Source organism: Petaurus breviceps, unplaced genomic scaffold (assembly GCF_028583685.1).
Source record: "Petaurus breviceps papuanus isolate PSGF00001 unplaced genomic scaffold, PetGlider_PUasm1.0 90921, whole genome shotgun sequence".
Taxonomy (NCBI): domain Eukaryota; kingdom Metazoa; phylum Chordata; class Mammalia; order Diprotodontia; family Petauridae; genus Petaurus; species Petaurus breviceps.
The window spans coordinates 1-19,593 of NW_027187379.1; the positions used below are offsets into that span (position 1 = coordinate 1).

General features: G+C 42.2%; 1 long non-coding RNA gene and 1 pseudogene across 1 annotated transcript; both read right to left on the minus strand.

Annotated features, from left to right (window-relative positions):
* Positions 1-16,524: 16,524 nt before the first annotated feature.
* LOC138152228 (uncharacterized) lies at positions 16,525-18,566 on the minus strand. Its single transcript, XR_011166060.1, has 2 exons — positions 17,572-18,566; positions 16,525-17,405 (listed from the first exon to the last, which is right to left on the minus strand). It is a non-coding gene; the product is annotated as an uncharacterized lncRNA (long non-coding RNA).
* A 319-nt stretch (positions 18,567-18,885) lies between these two features.
* LOC138152227 (zinc finger protein ZFP2-like) lies at positions 18,886-19,590 on the minus strand (annotated as a pseudogene).
* Between the last annotated feature and the right edge of the window lie 3 nt (positions 19,591-19,593).

The window sequence follows — 19,593 nt, forward strand, 5'->3', positions numbered from 1 at the left end:
AAAGAGGGATGCACTGGGAGAGGGTGGGAAGCGAAAGGAGAAATAGGGAAAATTATCTTATAAAAGGTATGCAAGCAAGAGTTTTTTCTAAAGCAGGGAAAACTGAACTGGTTCAAGGTGGGAACTGTGTGTGCATCTGTACACATACAAAAATATATACATGCACACAAATACAGATGTGTATAAGTATGTATATATGTATACATATGCACACATACACAGATGTGTATAAGTATGTATCTATGTATATATGCACACATACACAGATGTGTATAAGTATGTATGTATGTATACATATGCACACATGCACAGATTGTATAAATATGTATCTATGTACATATATGCACACATACACAGATGTGTATAAATATGTGTCTATGTATATATGCACACATACACAGATGTGTATAAATATGTATCTATGTACACATATGCACACATACACAGATGTGTATAAATATGTATCTAGGTAGACATATGCACAGATACACATATGTGTATAAGTATGTATATATACATATGAACACATACACAGATGTGTATACGTATGTATCTATGTATACATATGCACACAAACACAGATGTGTATAAGTAGGTATCTATGTATACATATGCACACACACACAATTGGTGTAGTAATAGGGGAAGGGACTAAGAGAATAGAGAAATCTAACCATAAAAGGAACAAGAAAGAATTAAGGAAATGAATGGAGTTTTAGAAAAGTTAGTTATGATAGATGTCGGGAGAAATCTGACTGCGAATAGAATGGAGTATACATATTTCTCAGCTGTACATGGCACCTTCACATCAAGTGACCACGTATCAGGGCATACAAACCTCACAACAAATACAGACAAGAAAAAATATAAAACCTATCTTTTTCGGACCATAATGCCATAAAATTATATTCAGTAAAAGGCATTGGAAGCATAGATTAAAAACTAAGTGGAAAGTAAATAATCTAATCCTAAAGAAGGCATTGATGAAGGAAGAAATTATAGAAACAATAATTTTATGGAAGTAATAACAAGAATGGGACAATATATCAACATTTGTAGGATACAACCAAGCTAGTGCTTAGGGAAAATTTATATCTCTTGAACACTTACATCAATAATAGAGAGAAAAAAAACAGGTCAATGAATTGGGAAAGCAACTAAAAATATTCCATGAAAACTACAAATTAGAAGTCTCTAATTAAACACTAAAAGAGAAATTCTCAAAATCAAGAAGAGATCAATGAAATTGAAAGTAAAAAGAAAAGTATTGTACTAATGAAAAACTTATATATAAATTACTGGCTAATTGATTTAAAAAAGAGAAAACCTAATTCATATAAAAATGAAACAGGTGAATGTATAAACAATACAGATGAAATTAAAGCAATAATTATGAGTTGTTTTGCCCAATGATGTGACAATTCCACTCACCATTTAAATTTTAAAAAAATATTTCAAAAAATATAAATTACCCAGATTAATAGAAGATGAAACAGGGTTTTTAAAAACCCTGTCTTAGGAAAGCAAATTAAGTCAGTCATAAATGAGTTCCCTAACAGAAAAACACTAGTAATCAGATGGATTTACAAGCACGTTCTATGAAACATTTAAAGAACAATTGCAACACTATATAAACCTTTTGAAAAAGATAGGTAAGGGAGGAATCTTGTCAAATTCTTCTCTAAAACCATTATGGGTTTGATACCTAAACCAGGAAGTTCAAAAACGGAAAGAAATGTACATGAATTTTGATGCAAAAATTTTAAATAAAATACTAGCAAGGTCATAACAGCGAAATATCCCAAAGATCATTATACTCTATAGCCAGGTTAGATTTATAGCAGGAATACAGGGCTCATTCAATATTAGGAAGACTGTAATTACTTTTAGCAATAATAAAAATATAAAAAATTATGACTAGCAATAGATGCAAAGAAAATTTTGGACAAAACACAATGAGCTTGTATGATTATATTAATAGGTACAGAAAAAAGGTTTTAACAAAATAGCTCCCATTCCTGTTAAAAAGAATATAAATCCAGGCAGCCAGACAGCATACTGGCTGTGAAGTCAAGATGACCTGAGCTCACATGTAGCCTTAAACACTAGCTGTGTGACCCTAAGTAAGTCACATAACTCCAATAGACAAATAATTATAATAGTAATAATATAAAATAAAGGAAAAAGTGGAGGTTTTCTTAAAATCTTAAGTAGTATATGTCTAAAACCAATATAAAGTATTATTTATAATAGGCATAAACTAGAATCTTTTCCAGTTACATCAGGGGTGAAATAAAGGAGTCCATTGTCACCATTATCATTGAATATTTTACTAGAAATGCTAGATGTAGTAATAAGATAGGACAAAAAATTGGAGCAAGTATAGGCAACAAGTATCATTTTTTTGCAGATGATATGATGGTTCGATTAGACAATAGTAGAGACTCAACTGAAAAATTAGTCAAAACAATAACTTCAGCAAAGTTTCAGGATGCAAATTAAACCTTAGAAATTATTAGCATTTTCATATATTGCCAACAAAACACAGAAGGAAGAAATAGAGAAATTCCATTTAAAATAAATGCAGACAATGTAAAATACTTGTGAGTCTACCTGCTAAGATACACACAGGAAGACTGAATCTTCAATTCAATCCAATTCAATTAAAAAACAATCAAAAATCATCTTCACACCAATAAAGACAGAGCTGAAGAACTGGAGTAATATTGAATGCCCAAGAGCAGGCCACGTCACTATAATGATGATGATGATGATGATGCCACTAAAATTAATTCACGTATTCAGGGCCATGCCAATCAAACCACCAAAGAATTTATAGAGTTATAAAAAAAATTCATCAGTAGGAACAAAAGGTAAAGAAAAAGGGGAATCAGTGAGGGAAAAAGATGGCCTAGCAATACCAGATATCAAACTATACTACAGAGATATAATCAGAAAGTTTGGTACTAGATAAGAAATAGAGGGATTGATGAATGGAATAGATCAAGTACACAATATATAGAAGCAAGTGAGCACAGTAACCAAGTGTTTGACAAACACAACGATCTCAGCTCTTGGGGAAAAAACCCACTTTTTAACAAAATACACTGAGAAACCTGGAAAGCAGCCTGGCAGAAATGGGCACTGGCCAACATCTTGTGCTGTATACCAAGGTAAGGTCAAAATGGGTAGGTGGTTTAGATAAATGGTGATAATCATAAGCCAGTTATTGAACCCTGGAAGAAATTACCTGTCAGATCTATGGGTAGAGGGACAAACCATGACCAAACAAGACTTAAACATTCTTATGAGATAAAATGGGTAACTTTGGTTACATAAAATTAGAGTTTTTAATCTAAACAAAATCAGTGCAGCCAAAATTAGAAGAAAATTTGAAAAGTGAGAAATTTTTTTTTTCACTTTAGTAATAAACCTTCTCAGATGAAGGTCTTATTTCTCAAATATGTGGAAAAATGAGCCAAATTTATATGTCTTGCAGTTGATAAATGGTAAAAGGATATGAACAGGCATTTTTCAGATAAATAAATCCAAGCTATTATTAGTCATATGGGAAAAATGGTCTAAATCACTAATAATTTGAGAAATACAAATGAAAATAACTCTTAGGTACCACCTCACACCCAGAAGACTGGTTAAGATAAACAAAAAGAAAAAAGGACAAATGCTGTTTCGGATGTGGGAAAGGAGGTGCTTTAAAGCACTATTGGTGGAATTGTGAATTAGTCCAATCAGTCTGGACAAGGATTTAGAAGTATGGCCAAAGGGCTATAAAAGTTTGTAGACCCCTGACGTAGCAACAATGCTTTTTGGTCTACTTCCCAAAGAGATCAAAGAAACAGAAAAAAAGATTCATCTGTACAAAAATATTTCTAGCAGGTCTTTTTGTGGTGGCAAAGAATTGGAAACTGAGGGAATACCTATCAATTGGGGATTAGCTGAATAATTTATGGTATAAGAATGTGAAATATTATTGTGGCATAAGAAATGAAGGGATTTGTTTAAAAAAAAGGCTTGTAGCACTTATATGAACTGATGCAATGTGAAGAATCAATGAGTAGAACCAGGAGAAAAATGTCCACAACAACAGCAATATTGTAACAGTGATCAACTGTGAAAGACTTAACTGATCAAGAAAATGATCCACCACATCTCCAAATGACTCATGATGAAAATAGAATCTACATGAGGATAGCGAACTGATAAACTCAAAGTACAGATTTAATCTTTCCCCCCTTATATTTCTTGCTTTTTTCAGAAAAATGGTTAATTCAGAAATGTTCTGTATGACTTCCTGTGTTTAATGGGTAGTATATTTCTTACCATTTGAATGGGTGGATGAGGGGACAAGGGGAGGAATGGAATTTGCAACTAAAAATAAAAAAGAAAATAAATTTTAAAAAGAAAATGAGTGTTGTGACCTTGTGTTTTAATAATCAGACACCTCTAACTCCAGGGAGAGGCCTTACTAATCACTCCTACAACAAAACCCTGCCCCAAACTGGAAAGTCATCTGACAGTATTTTGGTATAGACCAACATCATACCAGATTAGCTCTAAATGGATACATGACTTAGACTAAAAGGTCACCTCAAATTAATTATAGCAACCATAACAGAGATATGGGAAGGGGAAGGGTTGCTCACCAAACAAAGGATAGGAAGGATCATAGAAAATTAAATAGGATATTTTCATCATGTAATATATCGAATGCATCTTAATTCTCAAGGGTAGCAATTAGCTGGGGAAAAGATGTGCAGCAAGTTTCCCTGATAAAAACATCATATCCAAGGTATATAAAGAGTGGTTACAGATTTATAAAAACAAGCCATCCCCCAATAGACCTGGCATCACAAGCTAGGAAGAGGCAATTTTCAAAGGAAGAAATACAGATGATCAACAATCACATGGTAAAATGCTCCACTCTGTTATGACTAATGAAAATCAATAATAATTTGAAAGCTGATCAGATTGTTAAAGGTGATAATGAAATGAAAATAACAAATATTGGAGGGCATTTATTTTGCTTGACTGCATATTTGTAATGAAAGTCTTTCCTTTTCACTTGTGGGATGGTAGGTAAGAGGGGAAGGAATAAATGTTTATTTAAAAATAATATTATGTTTTAAAAAGCTGAAAACCATTTATAATCAGATAAATGTAAATTAAGCCATAGGTGAGGTTCCACCTGTCCTCATGCAAACTGGCAATGTTAACAAGGATTGGAGGGACTGCAGGAAAATAGGCAGATGTGAAGGTGTGATGCTCCCAGTCACCAAAGATACCACTAGAGGGCATATTCCGCTAAATCAAAGAAAGAGGAAAAGGCTTGAAATGTATGGAAATGTTTTTCACAGCTCCTTTAGGAATAACAATTGGAAGCCACCAAGTCATGCCCTATAATAGGGTGGCAGCTGAATGAAGGCTGGTATACAAATGGATTTGAACACAAATATGCCGTAAAAGAGAAAATGTCATTGAAACCTAGCAAGTGAATGGCTGCAGAGTGAGGTCAATAGCATCAAGGGAGTAATTGGTAACAATAACAACATTGTAAAGACCCCCAGCTTTGGACAGTGTCCCATCTCTGACGATTGTAATGACTATTCCAGACGACTCTGCGCTACCTGCCTCCTGACAGAGAGACGATGGATTCAACACGTTGAATAGAGTAATTGTGACGTTTCTATCTCTATTATTAAGCTCTCTCCCAAGTGTATGGAGTAGCTCTCACTGAAGGGAAGGCGTCCCCCATTATGAGGAAGGTCTGGATGATGCCATCTGTGATCATGGATCTAGACTGGATTTGATTTTGGCCTAAAATGAAATTCTAACCTGGTGTCATTTTAAGTGAGATGTGTTCTCCTATTAGGGGAAGTGTGATGTCTGCCCCTCTTTAGCTGATTTAGCAAAGGAAAAGCTGGAAAAAGGTGTGCCTTCTTCCTCAAGTCTTTGTGAAGGTGCTGAGACAAGGGAATCAAGACAGTTTTGAAAGTGACATAGTGAATTTTTTAGTCTTTTAAAATGAAAACCAAGCAATAGATAATACAACTTATTCATGTGACCCTCTTTTTATTATTTATCATACATATATAGGGGTGTATATATGCATACATGTGAATGCATACATACACACATTTAAGATGCTAATTTTATTTCATGGTTGTGAATTTTAAAATGTAAAATCTACTTGATAGTTTTCTTCGAGGCATTCTTCCTCTCTTGAACATAACGACCTTTTGCTCATTTTTGATGTAACATTTGATATAACTAGGGACAAGAAACATAAGAAAGGCTCTAGCATTTAGGGGCACGTGGAAAGGCTGAAATTCACTGAACAACAACACATTTGAAAAGTTGAACACAAATGAAAAAGATCAAACATCACAAAGTCTGGGCGAGGCAGTGGTACCATGGACAGAGCACTGGCCTGGAGGCAGGAGGACACGAGTTGAAATCTGACCTCAGACACTTCGTGGCTGTGTGACCTGGGCAAGTCACTTAACCCTGTTTGCCTCAGTTTCCTCATCAGTAAAATGAGTTGGAGAAGGAAGTGACAAAACACTCCTCCAATATTTTGGCCAAGAAAACCCCAGGTGGGTGTATGAGTAGTCAGACAGGACTGAAAACAGCTCAACAACAAAAGGCTTCCTGGAGAAGGTGGGCTCTTAGCTGAGACAGGAAGCAAGCCAGGAGGCTGAGATGAGGGAGAGTGTCCAGGGCATGGGAGATGGCCAGAGAAAATGCCAGGAGATAGGAGATGGAGGACGTTGTGTGAGGAACAGCCAGAAGGGCAGGGTCACTGCTAGGGGGCTGACCTAAGGTATAAGGGCACTAGAAAGGTAGAGGGGGCTTTAGAGAGCTTTGGATGCCAAACAGATTTGTATTTGCTCCTGGGCTCAACAGGGGGCCAGTGTAGTTTGTTGAATTGGGGAGTGAACCTCTTGGATCATTTTGGCAGCTGAATGGAGGATGGGCTGGAGTGGGGAGAGACTGGAGGCAGGCAGCCCCACCAGCAGCTATGGCCCTGGCCCAGATGTGAGGTGATGAGGGTGTGCCCCAGGGTGGGGGCTGAGTCAGAGGAGGGAAGGGGATATTGGAGAGATGCTGCTGCAGGGAGGGTCAACAGGCTTGGACAACAGCTTTGATGTTGTGGGGGGGCAGCCAGAGATAAGTGAGGGAGGAGTTAAGCAGGACACCCAGGATGACTGGGGGTGGGGTGGTGGTAACAGGGAAGTTCAGAAGAGGGGAAGGTTGGGGGGAAAGATACTGAGTTCAGTCTTGGCCATGTTGACTTTATGATGGCTACAGGACGTCCAGCTGCAGATGTTCAAGAGGCACCAAAGAGATTGAGACTGGAGGTCAGAAGGTGGAAGAGCTGGATAAGGAGAACTGAGCATCCCCAGATGATCACTGATCTGGGGGAGCGGAGGAGATCCCCAGGTGAAGAGGGAGAAGGGACCCAGAGCAGAGCTGGGCGGGGCAGAGGACCTGGAGAAGGTGGGCCAGATGGGGAGAACTGGGAGATAGGAGGGGATGGACAGTCATAGACTGCCCAGAGGGAAAGAAGGGCGAGGATCTGGCAATGGTGTGCCCTTAGCGACCTGGGAGAGCCCCAAGAATGCTCTGCCCTCTCCCTGCCACTCCTCAGCTCCCTTTAGGACTCACCTCAGTTCCCCCTCCTGAAGGTCTTTCCCTGTCACCCCAGCTATTGATGCCCCGCCCCCCAGATAACCTCCAGCCCTGGTTCTCTAGACAAACTGACACAGACCCCATTTTCATGAGGTGTTCCTCCTCAGAATGGGTTCTCCTGAGCCTAGGAAATTTGGGCTCCCCTTTTTGGCATCCCTCTAATTTAGCCTAGAAGGAGCTGTAGTAGCAAGCCCTAGCATACCCAGGATGGCTGCTAGCACAGGTTCTTAGATATGCTTTTCTAAAGGAAAGGGTTAACCATGTTACTTCAATCAAACATGTATCATTTACCTGGTTCAGGGGGAAAGGTCAGCACCCTGAACTTCAGAGAATATAAACAAGTTACAAGCAGAAGTTACAAGCAGACAGATAAACAGAGCAGCAGACAGGCTCCCAGCTGTCTGACCATCACATCCATACCTAGTTAGTCACCAGAGAGGGAAGCACCAACATCTGGGTTTTCAAAGCTGGGGGGGGGGGACCCACCCTCCCATCAGGGTGTATATAGCCTCCTCCAGGGTCAGAGACCTTCAAAAGCCTCGTGCCCCACTGCCTGGTTACGAAGTAGCAATGTGGGGGAAGTCCTGAAAACCAAGCCTGCAGCCTCTCAGGAGCAGAGCCTATTTTCAAATCAGGGAAGGTTCTGAGAGTCATTGAAGCCTATCCAGGGACCATGAGGAAGGGAAGGTCTTCAGATTCCCATTCCCATTCCCCCAGCACACAGTAGGCACCTCACACAACTCTGTGGATGCACACAGAATGCACTTCATGCACCTCTGTGGGTGTACACAGTAGGCACCTCACACACCTCAGTGCATGTACATAGTAGGCACCTACACAGTAGGCACTTGATGCACCTTTGCAGACTTTGGGTTGACTACAGCAGGAGTACCTGAGCAGCCAGAGAAGGAAGGCAGGGGTCTTTGCTGCCTTGGGAACAGCCCCCACCCTGGGGAAAGGCTCTGGGAGGGAAACAGACTCTGGGAAAGTGGGTGGGCTCAGTCTGGAGAACCCAGGAGTATGTAAAATAACCGGGAACGTCCCCTCCCCCTTCGCCCTCCCAGCCTGTGGAGGGGGGACCAGAGTCCAGCTCGATGCCCCCTGACCAGGGATCAGTAAGGGAGGGGGGGGGTCTGGTGGGGCGCAGGGGGACAGAAGTCCCAGATACTGGCTGGGTCCGAGGGAGGGTAAGGACAGTGGAGACCCCCGGGCATGGGCCGTCCAGGTGATGAGGTATGGGCTCTGGCAGCGGTCTCATTTCATGAGGCATCTGCACGAGGCAATAAGCCTCGCCTTGTGGCTGAGCCCAAGTCTGCCACTAGGCTTCCCACCCTGGAGCCTATCAGAGTCTGGCCTGGCCCACCCTTGTCTAGCCTCCGTGGACTTCCCAGCCTTAATCACTGACCTCACCGACTCCTCCTCTAGACCACGCCTAGATCCCGCCCACAACCTTCTGTATAGAAGACCCACGTGGGGGAGAGCGCCAAGAAATACCCAGCAGACTTAGTCTGTGTCCAATACAAGCCAACTCTTAATAAACTTCACTTTTCTTTGGCTGAGAAGCCCCGAGTTCAGATTCCTGGGGCAGGACCCGCCGTGCTGGTCTTTCCGGGTCTCCAGAGCAGCCCTAACCCTCTACCGTAACTTCTTCACAGGCTTGGTGGCAGGTGCTGGAGGGCATGGGAGAATTGGGGGGCGCAGACTCGGGGGTTCAGGCTGGGGGAGGGGACACACGAAGTGGGGGCGCAGGCGGGGGGGCGGGGAGGGGCAGGGCGTGTCCTCTGGGTGGTGGTGGTGGGGGGACATGGCAGGGAAGGGCATCAGGGATCCTGGTGATCCAAGGGGGCAGAGCTCGGGATGGTCGCATAGAGGGGGCTCCGGTGAGGGGATTCGGGGAGGCTCTGGGAGCCTGGGTCCGGGTGGGGGGGGACACAGGGCTCCGGTCCGGTGGCGGGCGGTGCCTCGGGGTGTCCGGGTCCCGTGGAGTGTTAGGGGGGGTGTCTCTGGACCTCCGCCTCTTCCCCCCCTTCTCCCAGGCCCACCTGACCCACAACCCTCAGCCTGACACGCGGAGGTCACAAGATCTTGGTGGGGCGAGGAGGTAAAGGGGAAGAAACGGGAGCAGAGCGCAGGGTGTAAGGCCTTCTGGGAAATGTAGTCCTGGTGCCGCGCATGCGCAGAAGCAATGCCGGGGGCGGGGCTGCAGGGGTCGGGGCGGGATCGCTCTGCTCTGCTCCGAGATCTCCTCTTCCGGGTCCCCGCGGTGGCTTCCTGTCCGTCCCCTCCCCCATGGGCCCGTGGACGCCCCTCAGGCCGCCCTCTCCTCCCACGGCTCCCCGGGGGCTGATTGTTGCCTCTGGGACACCGTCCGTTCCCCGGATGATCGAGGGGCGGGGCCCGGGGGCGCAGCCGGCGGTGAAGGGGAGGTGGGGGGAGGCCCGCTCCGATCCCGGGAGCAGCGAGGCCCGCCTGGGGCAGACGTTCCCCGCAGGCTGGGCCCGGAGCCTGCCCCGGGAGAGCCGAAGGCTCGGAGCTGGGAGGAGGAGGGGCGGCCGCAGGCCGAGGGCAGGCAGGAAGATGGAAAGTATCCGAAGGGCCGCGAGGCCACAAAGCTCTCCCGATGCATGCTGGGAAAATCCCAGAGGTTCAGCTGAAAAGTTACCGGCGAAAATCCCCAGCGCCTGTGTGTGTGTGTGTGTGTGTGTGTGTGTGTGTGTCAGCCGCAAAAGCCCGCCAGAAGAGATAGTAGCAGACGCCCCATTTAAAACAAGTGCAGGCACACCCAGGAGCTACAGGAACGTACTTCTGAAACGCTCTTTGTAACTGGAGAATAGATGGAACCGCGGAGAGATGGAAGCGACAACTTTACCTAATCTGTTCAACGCCGCGCAGAAACAGTCATGAGGAAGAACCGAAGCTCAAGAATATCAAGATCTAATGGAAAAAATCTAAAGGAATGAAATTGGTCGGACCAGATCTGAAACTGTAGTGAAGGGCAGCAACCCTCCGGCTAAAGTAGGGAGCTAGGTCAGTCACACGTCAGACACGATGATGCACCGTCCGGAGATGGTCATGGTAACCTCGTGTTCGACATGTAAAGACTGAAGTTGTGGGGATGAGAATTCATGACTTGGTAAAAATCACCGGCATAACTGGAAGGCAGTCCGGCAGAAACTAGGCACACACCAATATCTTACACCTTTTACCTGTTGTTGGCCAAGAGTCACGTGGTCATGGTTTGGGCTCTCATGGTTCGGCCTGAGTAGAAATAGCAATTGTTTCAGAAGCCCCGAGGGTTTTCCCTTCTCTGTTATTATTATTATTATTACTATTTTACTCATTCTTACTTAGCCTTAATCCCCGAACAGGCTTTGCCTCTGACAAACTGAGACTCTAGGAAGACTTGGCTTTAAAAGGCTGTGGTCTCCCACTGCATCTGGGGCCATCTCTAGTGGTCCTGCTCTTCACCCTGCCCCTGGGAAAGTGAGGTTGGTGACTTGGCACAGCTCGCCTCCCTTCAATCCGATTCACTTGCAAATCCTAGTGCCTTGGTCCTCCTCTAGACTGCAGGACAAACAGCAGTCAATAATCAGTGAGTGTCAGCAGCTGCTCAGACCCAGCAGGGTAGTTTGGTGGGCCACACAGCTTCTCCTTCTCCCTCCCAACCTCCTTCTCTCTCCCTCCCAACCTCCTCTCTCTCTCTCTCCCTCCCCCTCCTTCTTTCCTGTCCCTTCCCCCTTCTCCCCCCTCCCACACTTGGGGAATCATACCCTTCCTTAATTACTGGTGCTCTGTCCAAAGGTATATAATCTCTCATTGCTGAGGTTTTACAAAATATCTTGGGGTTTACAGGCTAGATTTCTTTTTCTTTTTTGCAGGGAAATTTGGGATTAAGTGACTTGCCCAAGGTCACACGGCTAGTTTTTGTGTTAAGTATCTGAGGCCGGATTTGAATTCAGGTCCTCCTGACTCCAGGACCAGTGCTCCATTCGCTGCACCACCTAGCCGCCCCTAGATTTCTTTTTCAAGGACCCTCTCATTGATTGACCAACAATAGGTCCCATCCCAAGTGGACTATGAGGAAAATTGAGCACTGCAGAATCAACACTTTTGAATTGTAGTGCTAGAGAAGACTTTTTGAGAGTCCTTGACCACATAGATCAAATTGGCTCATACTTAAATAATGCAGGCTGTTCACTGGAAGGTCAGATATACTAAAGCTGAAGCTTAAATACTGTGGTCCTATAATGAGAAGACAGGATAGATCTGTTGGTAAAGATCGAAGGCAAAAGGAAAAGAGGATGGCAGAGGATGTGGATAGATAGTGACATGTGAACAACAAAGGTGATTTTGGACAGACAGTGGGTGATTGAAGGGCCTGTGATGAAGGTCCCTGGGGTCAAAAAGACTCAGACATCCAATCTCTCAAGGACAGGGCTGATGGAAGATAGGCTTAATATTCTCCTCATTCTGAGTATTGGTAATCCACCCAGCTAGCCCTGGCTTGGGTGAGGGATTTAGATTCTTTGTCTAGATTGCCCAAGGTTAAGGGTGGTCTCAGTATAAGCCAATTGTCCAAGATTGACATGATGTTACTCTCAGCCCTTCATTGTGATGGGGGAAGGCAATAGGTTATACAGGAACTCTGAACAAGATCAATGACCAGAATCCCTGTGATTCAGTCTGGAAAGAATTCAGTAGGCCCAAGCAAACTTGGAGTCAGGATCGTAAAAGTTTATTGTTATGTTGTATAGCTGGCGAGGGTTCTTAGGGAACCTGCAAACTTAAATTAAGACACAGGTATAATTTTAAGGAGTCAGGACAGTAAATCAGATGTCAATTATGCTACTAGGTGAGTAAGGGTGGGATTAGGAAGGAGTTAAGGAGTTGTCAGTGCTTAAAGGAATATACACTTTTAATGTCAACTGTGAAGGTGTATTGCCCATAATTCACTGGGAAATAGCCCAGGGCGGGGCTACCTGGAGGTGTGGTTTTTGGCTTGAAATGTAATTAAGTCATCTAGCAGTCAAGGGCTGACTGAGAAGCGCCTAGTCTGCCCCCATCAGTGTCATGTTTGACAAGATGGATGTTGGGAACCAAGGCTAATGGAGACTCAGTATGTGTATAATTGGCTAAGGGGTTAACCTATAGATAGTGCATTAAAGGATTCATAGGTGCAGCTTGTTATTGTTCCAAGCAGAAATAAACAGCTCATGAGTTGTTGCTGGGCAGAGTGCTGGCAGGGGAAGGGGCAGAGTTAATGCTCTGAGGCTGGGGAGGGGGAAATGTGATTTTACAGACTGGTTTTACAAATTGATTTTACAAACTGATGTTACAGACCCAGATCCCAAGCACCCCATCGATTTTAATAGTCATTCTTGCATTGTTAGCCAGTCGGAGTTGATTGCAGTTCTTGGGAACACCCTTCTTCCAATGGGCATATAAGCCATGAAACTGTCATGACTGTCTTGGGTCTGAGAGAGAGAAATAGCCAAGTGACCATGCTTTTATTAATAAACCTGCTGGTAAATTATGTCTCTTGAAATTTTTAAACATCACAATTATGGTGACTAAATGAAGGGACCAGAGCTTTGTACCCAGGATTTTTAACAAAAAAACTCCCTTATATTAGGCCCACATGGAGAATTCTCCACATTGGGAGCTGTGATCTGGCTCTCCCTTTTATCAGTAATTAAATTATTTGCTTGGTAAGTTTATATGTTCTAAGTATTTGAGTTGCAGCTTTCCAGCTTTCACTCCCATGGGGAAGGGCATCACATCGAGTAAATGTGTCTAATTGAAAGAGATCCCCTGAAATAAGCTATATGGGGATAAGAGAAAAACTTGTGTACACAGTAAAGGGCCAAGTGGAAAATTCAGGATATTTTGGACTTCAGTTAATGAAAATCCAATTGAGCAATATGAGACCCCAAAGTACTAGCAATGTATTCTGGATTTTTGGCAGGAATAGGGTTGGGGGAGAGGAACAAAGGAAATCTGGGTCATTAGCCTGTGAGAGAATGTCTAAAGCTATAATCCTTGCTTTCAAATGTTTTCAGGTAACATATAAATTAAGCTGTGTGTATAAAAGGAACTATTTAAGAAAAGGAAGGAATTAAGTATTTTTCAGGAGGATTTAAGCTAAAGGTTGAATTGGGTGTGGCAAAAAAAATCTGTGAGCTAAGCAGAAAATGGAAAGAAAAGTAAAAAGCAGTGAAGTAGTTTTACCTCACCTTTGATTTCTGTATGTTTTTGTTTGTGCTTTTTCTCTTTTTTCTTCGGGATATGGTCTGCATTTGCTAGGTAGGGGGAACTGAAAAAGCAGGGTGAGACTTCCCCAGGTTATAGTGTTTAAAAGGGGGTTGAGGAGGGAACACTAAGTAGCCACTTGGCAAAAGGGATTTTTTTTTTGGTGACTCCAAAGTTACATGAATTCAGGATTAACTGGGTTGCAAAGCTAAAGTTTGTAGATTACATTTAAATTAAATCTAAGGAACTGTCTTGCCCCACCTCCCACCCCAATATATTTGACGTTAGGGTAGTATGTTTTTTGTCTTTTAAAACATTTTAATCAGGACTTTCTATCATAGTCTTAAATGTAATCACTTTTAGGATTCAGTAATTTGTGTTAAAAATGTATACTGTATTACCACTGAAAAAGCTGCTTTTCTAAGTAATGTTGGTGTAAGGGAAGTACAGCTCTCTTGATTGGTAAATTAAGGGTTAACTCTTTTCGAATTCTAAAAGGTGAAGAGTAGCAGGACAGAAAGGAGAGTATCACTTTTAATCTGGAAAACTGTTGTAAACAAAGGTAAAGAAGCTTGTGAAACAAAGATATAAATCTATTAAGTTGTGAGGTTAAAGTCAAGAACCTCTTTTGTTTACATTTTAAGAAACAGGATTTCAGTACAATCAGTTATGTTAGTGAAGAGTTGTAATTTATGAGTTACCTTGACTTACCTTAACAGGAAATCTGATTTTACTTAAGTTTGTTATTTAATCTGGGATTAGAACATGTGTAGAAAGGCATGCAAACTACTTAAGAATCACCTTAAAGATGTTCACTGTTTAAAGGGATTCTGAGAGCCATAATCTATGCCCATGTCCATTTGAACATGGTTTAGTGACTGAACATGCTTTTACTACAGACAGTGTTTCATATAAGCTTTTCTCTGTATGCAACTGGGATTATTGAATTTACACATCCCATACCAAGTCATTTGTTGTTCGTTATTAAGCACTTTAAAGCAAAATTCCTTTGGTAATGTTGACCCTAGGGATGAAAAAGCATTTACTTACCATGAGTACTAGTTATATCAAGATAAATTATGATTTTCCAGGATGAATCACTGTAACCAATGTGAGATTATAGTCAATTCTTGTTAGTTAGGATATGCGATGATCCAGTTATGTCCACCTGAAGCTCTGATTATTGGAACTTGCTCTCTAAGACCTTTTGGGACCATTAATTGTTATTCTGAGTCAGGCATGACCATCAAGGAATGCTGTTAAGTTAGTGAGCCATAATGCCAGCTGACATCGTGGAGTTCTCATGAGAAAGGCTGAGACAATGCCTGTTGGCATGGTCTGAGGTAGGATCTTCCTGACTTGCCTTCTGCAGTATTTCCTTTTGAATGGAAAATATCCAGTCTGGCTAACTTTAAGCCTGGCTCAACGAGATTGGCTATCTATATAGCTGTTACTTGGAACTGACATGAAGTTAGGGAAGTATTAGTCCCTTTTTGTTACCTGTGTCCCTCATCTTGTATGGCAGATTTCTATAATCATGTGATGTGATCAGTATGGACACAATATTAGATCTTTATCTTTTGGGTTTATAGTGAACTACATCTGAGTAACTATAGTGAGACTCAGGGACAAGATCTGAGCTTTTGGGGGGCAGCTAGGTGGAACAGTGAATACATCACCAGCCCTGGACTTTGGAGGACCTCAGTTCAAATGCCGCCTCAGACACTTGACACTTACTGGCTGTGTGACCTTGGGCATGTCCCTCACCCTCAATTGCCTTCCCTTCCCTACTCTTATTCTTCTCTGTGTTCCAAGCAACTGATTAAGTATTTAGCCTTGATGCCTGCCTTTAGTCCTGTGTCCCTGTGGAGGTTGTGGAGACGATTAAACAAAAGAGGCAAAGACTTAGGAAATCAGGATATAACTCTATTATTTAGTGAGGTTAATCTCTTAACTGTTGCAATTCTGTGTTAATAAAAGGAATGTCAGCACAATTCGTTATCTAAAAAGAAGAATGGCTTGTGCTCTCTTGGAAATGGCTTAAAGAGACATCCCCGTTTGTTAGGAGTTACTCATTTAAACATGGATAGAAGTTGAAAATATTTTATTATAAATAACTTACTTGATACGCACTGTTTCGAAATCAATTACTTAATATATTTATCCCATTCCAGAACTTTTTGTTACAATGGAAGCTAATCTGGCAACTTTCATATGAATTCATTTTTATATTAGAGTTCATTTTCTTAGAAAAAGTTTTCTGTTAGTGATTCTTTAATGGAATCTCATGCTAATAGGGGAATGAATAATGCCAAGTATAAAAACTGGTTCTAATTTTCTGTTTCTGAGTTTCACGTACACACACACACACACACACACACATACATATACATATATATGTGTGTCATCATGACCACTGGCCAACCTAAAAATGTAAATTCCCTGGTCTAAAAGATTGGAAATCTAATTTACTAATAATAGAGACATAAGGTTTCAGCTAACTTGAATTATCTGACCTGGTTATTGTCAAAGTAAATTTAAAATCATGTTAAGACCAGTTTTGTAGGAAATTTTAGCAGAGAAGAGAATTTCTACAAGTGACCTGAACAAAAGAACTGCTCTGAGACCACACCCAAAGCACAGGCCCATACCAGATGTTTCCAGAGGAACAGAGACTCTATGACATGCACTATTCTTTTACTATTCACTTGTTCCCTTTATGTCTTTTATGTGTAAAGTCTACACATCAAAGGGGACTGCCCCCTTTGATTTTGTCAAAACACCTGTTCATCTTTCCCACTTCCCCTCACATTGTCTCCCCTTATAAACCCCATAGTTAGAAACCCAGCTGAAGTGTTTATCAGATCAGTTAGTGATTCATTAAGGAGGCTGAACCTCTCAATAGAATCAAATGGGGGAATGAGAGGAGTGATTATTTCTCTCCTGGAGTCTCCCTGACTCTAAACGCAGCGCCACATCATTGTAACATACGGCCTACCGCCACACTGTTTGTTATCAGTTCGGATTATGGGAAAAGTGACTAAGCTGTCCATAACCTTTAGCCAGTGACTCCACTGAGATTTATGGCCCTAAGGAGTAATTAAAATTGGGGCAAGCTTTTTCCCCTGGTACTTTTCCTTCCCCAATGGCCCCCTGGTCCCTCACGACCTTGAACCTCTCCACCTAAAACTCTGACCAGGAACTGGATAATGGGTGACAGAGCTGTCAAAGGTCTTCTGATCCTGTGCCCAGTTATAGCTCAGGAGTCCCTTGTCATCCCTTTCTGACCAAAGGTACAGTCAGTCCCCTGTACAGTTCTTCTGGCCCTGCTGTCACCTCCAAAGCCAATGCCAGTTCCATGGCACCATGCTCTCAGCTGTCTCCCACCCTAGGGTCCACAGACCTCTCTTTATGTCTTCCTAAGCTATACAGAGCTGTAAAAATGACTCACTGACTTGTTTTTGTTTTTTTGCTTTTTGGAGGGCAATTGGGGTTAAGTGACTTGCCCAAGGTCACACAGCTAGTAAGTGTTAAGTGTCTGAGGCCAGATTTGAACTCAGGTCCTCCTGACTCCAGGGCCAGTGCTCTACTCTCTGCACCACCTAGCCGCACCTCCCTGAGATTTTTGTTGTCTTTTTCATGCATTGTGTTAGGTACATCTGTTTAAGTTGTTAAGGATAGGTGTACAGTAATAGCGAGGCAAGCATGCTGGTGTCACCGTACCATCTTGGCTCCAGGCCCCATTTTCTTTCGTACGTTATGCACCTGACCTGGTCAGTTTTTCAAGCTTTCTATTTTTAGGTACTACAAAATAGTCTCTACTATTGTTTCAGATTTGGTCTTGCAAGGCCTCCTTCCTAGAATCCTGGCAAAGGCTATGGAAAGGAACATGCCTTTGGAGTTGGGAGACCTCAGAAGTCACTGAGGACAGCTTCCTCAGAGAGAGGAGTACACTGAGGCACAGAGAGGTTGATCCTCGCCCAAAACCATGCAGTTAGGGAGCATCTGAGGCAGGACCGGAATTGGAGTCTCCCTGACTCTAAACGCAGCGCCACATCATTGTAACATACGGCCTACCGCCACACTGTTTGTTATCAGTTCGGATTATGGGAAAAGTGACTAAGCTGTCCATAACCTTTAGCCAGTGACTCCACTGAGATTTATGGCCCTAAGGAGTAAGAACAGCTAGCATTTAAATAGTGATTTAATGCCTACAAAGGCTTTGCAGGTATTAATCTATTTGACCCTCACAGTAACCCTATGAGGTAGATGTTATTAGTACACACGCTCTACAGATGGGGAAAACTAAGGTAGTAGATTGAGTGACTTACCCAGGGTCACACAGCAAGTATCAGAAACTGAATTTGAACTCAGATCTTGTGACTCCAAAAGGAACATTGTGTCCACTGTACCACTTACTAACCTAAAGAAATCATTACAGGTGCAGCTTGGGGCACAATATAGAATTATAGATATGAATATATATAAATATATATAAAATATAAATATGAATAAAGCACTCAGCCCTGAAGTCAGAAGGACCTGATTTCAAATATGGCCTCAGACACTTAACCTTGGACAAGTCACTTAACCCCAATTGCCCTGCTATACCTCCTGCAAAAAAAAAAAAAAGCATTACAGAAACAAATGTTCAACAGTTACCAGAATATTTTTATAAGAATTATTTTGTCAACAGGAAACTGGTGAAGGTCAAACAATTGCAGAGCAGCTGATCAAGTTACTGTATATAAATGATATGGACTATTATTGAGAACTGAAAAACAATAGTATTTCAGGGAGAATTTAATTACATTTATAGGGTTTTATGTACTGTATGAAATTTGGGTTGTCCAATTAGGTCTGTGGTGAAACAAGAGTTTGTTCATGGGCATAAGGAATTTTCTGATGTTTAAGTAACTTTCAAAACTACCTAAATGATGCCTTTCCTCATTCATTACACTGATAAGGCTTCTATCTAGTATGAATTCTCCTATGGGAAATAAGGGATTGCTGTTGCTGGAAGGTTTTACCACATACATTACATTCATAAGATTTCTCTCCAGTGTGGATTCTCTTATGTTCAGCAATATTGGAGGTTTGTGTAAAAGTTTTTCCACAGTGATTACATTCATAAGGTTTCTTTCAAGTGTGGACTCTCTGATGTACAGCAAGATTGGATGTGGTTGTAAAAGTCTTTCCACACTGGTTACACTCATAAGGTTTCTCTCCAGTGTGGATTCTCTCATGGTCAACAAGACTGGAGCTGCATCTGAAAGTCTTTCCACAATGACTACATTGATAAGGTTTCTCTCCAGTGTGGATTCTCTGATGTAGAACAAGATTAGAGCTACATCTAAAAGCCTTTCCACACTGATTACATTTAAAAGGTTTCTCTCCAGTGTGGATTCTCTGATGTACAGCAAGACCAGAGCTCTGTCTGAAAGTCTTTCCACATTGATTACATTTGTAAGGTTTCTCTCCAGTGTGGATTCTCTGGTGTATAGCAAGGCCAGAGCTCTGTCTGAAAGTCTTTCCACATTGATTACATTTATAAGGTTTTTCTCCAGTATGGATTCTCTGGTGTATAGCAAGACTAGAGCTCTGTCTGAAAGTCTTTCCACATTGATTACATTC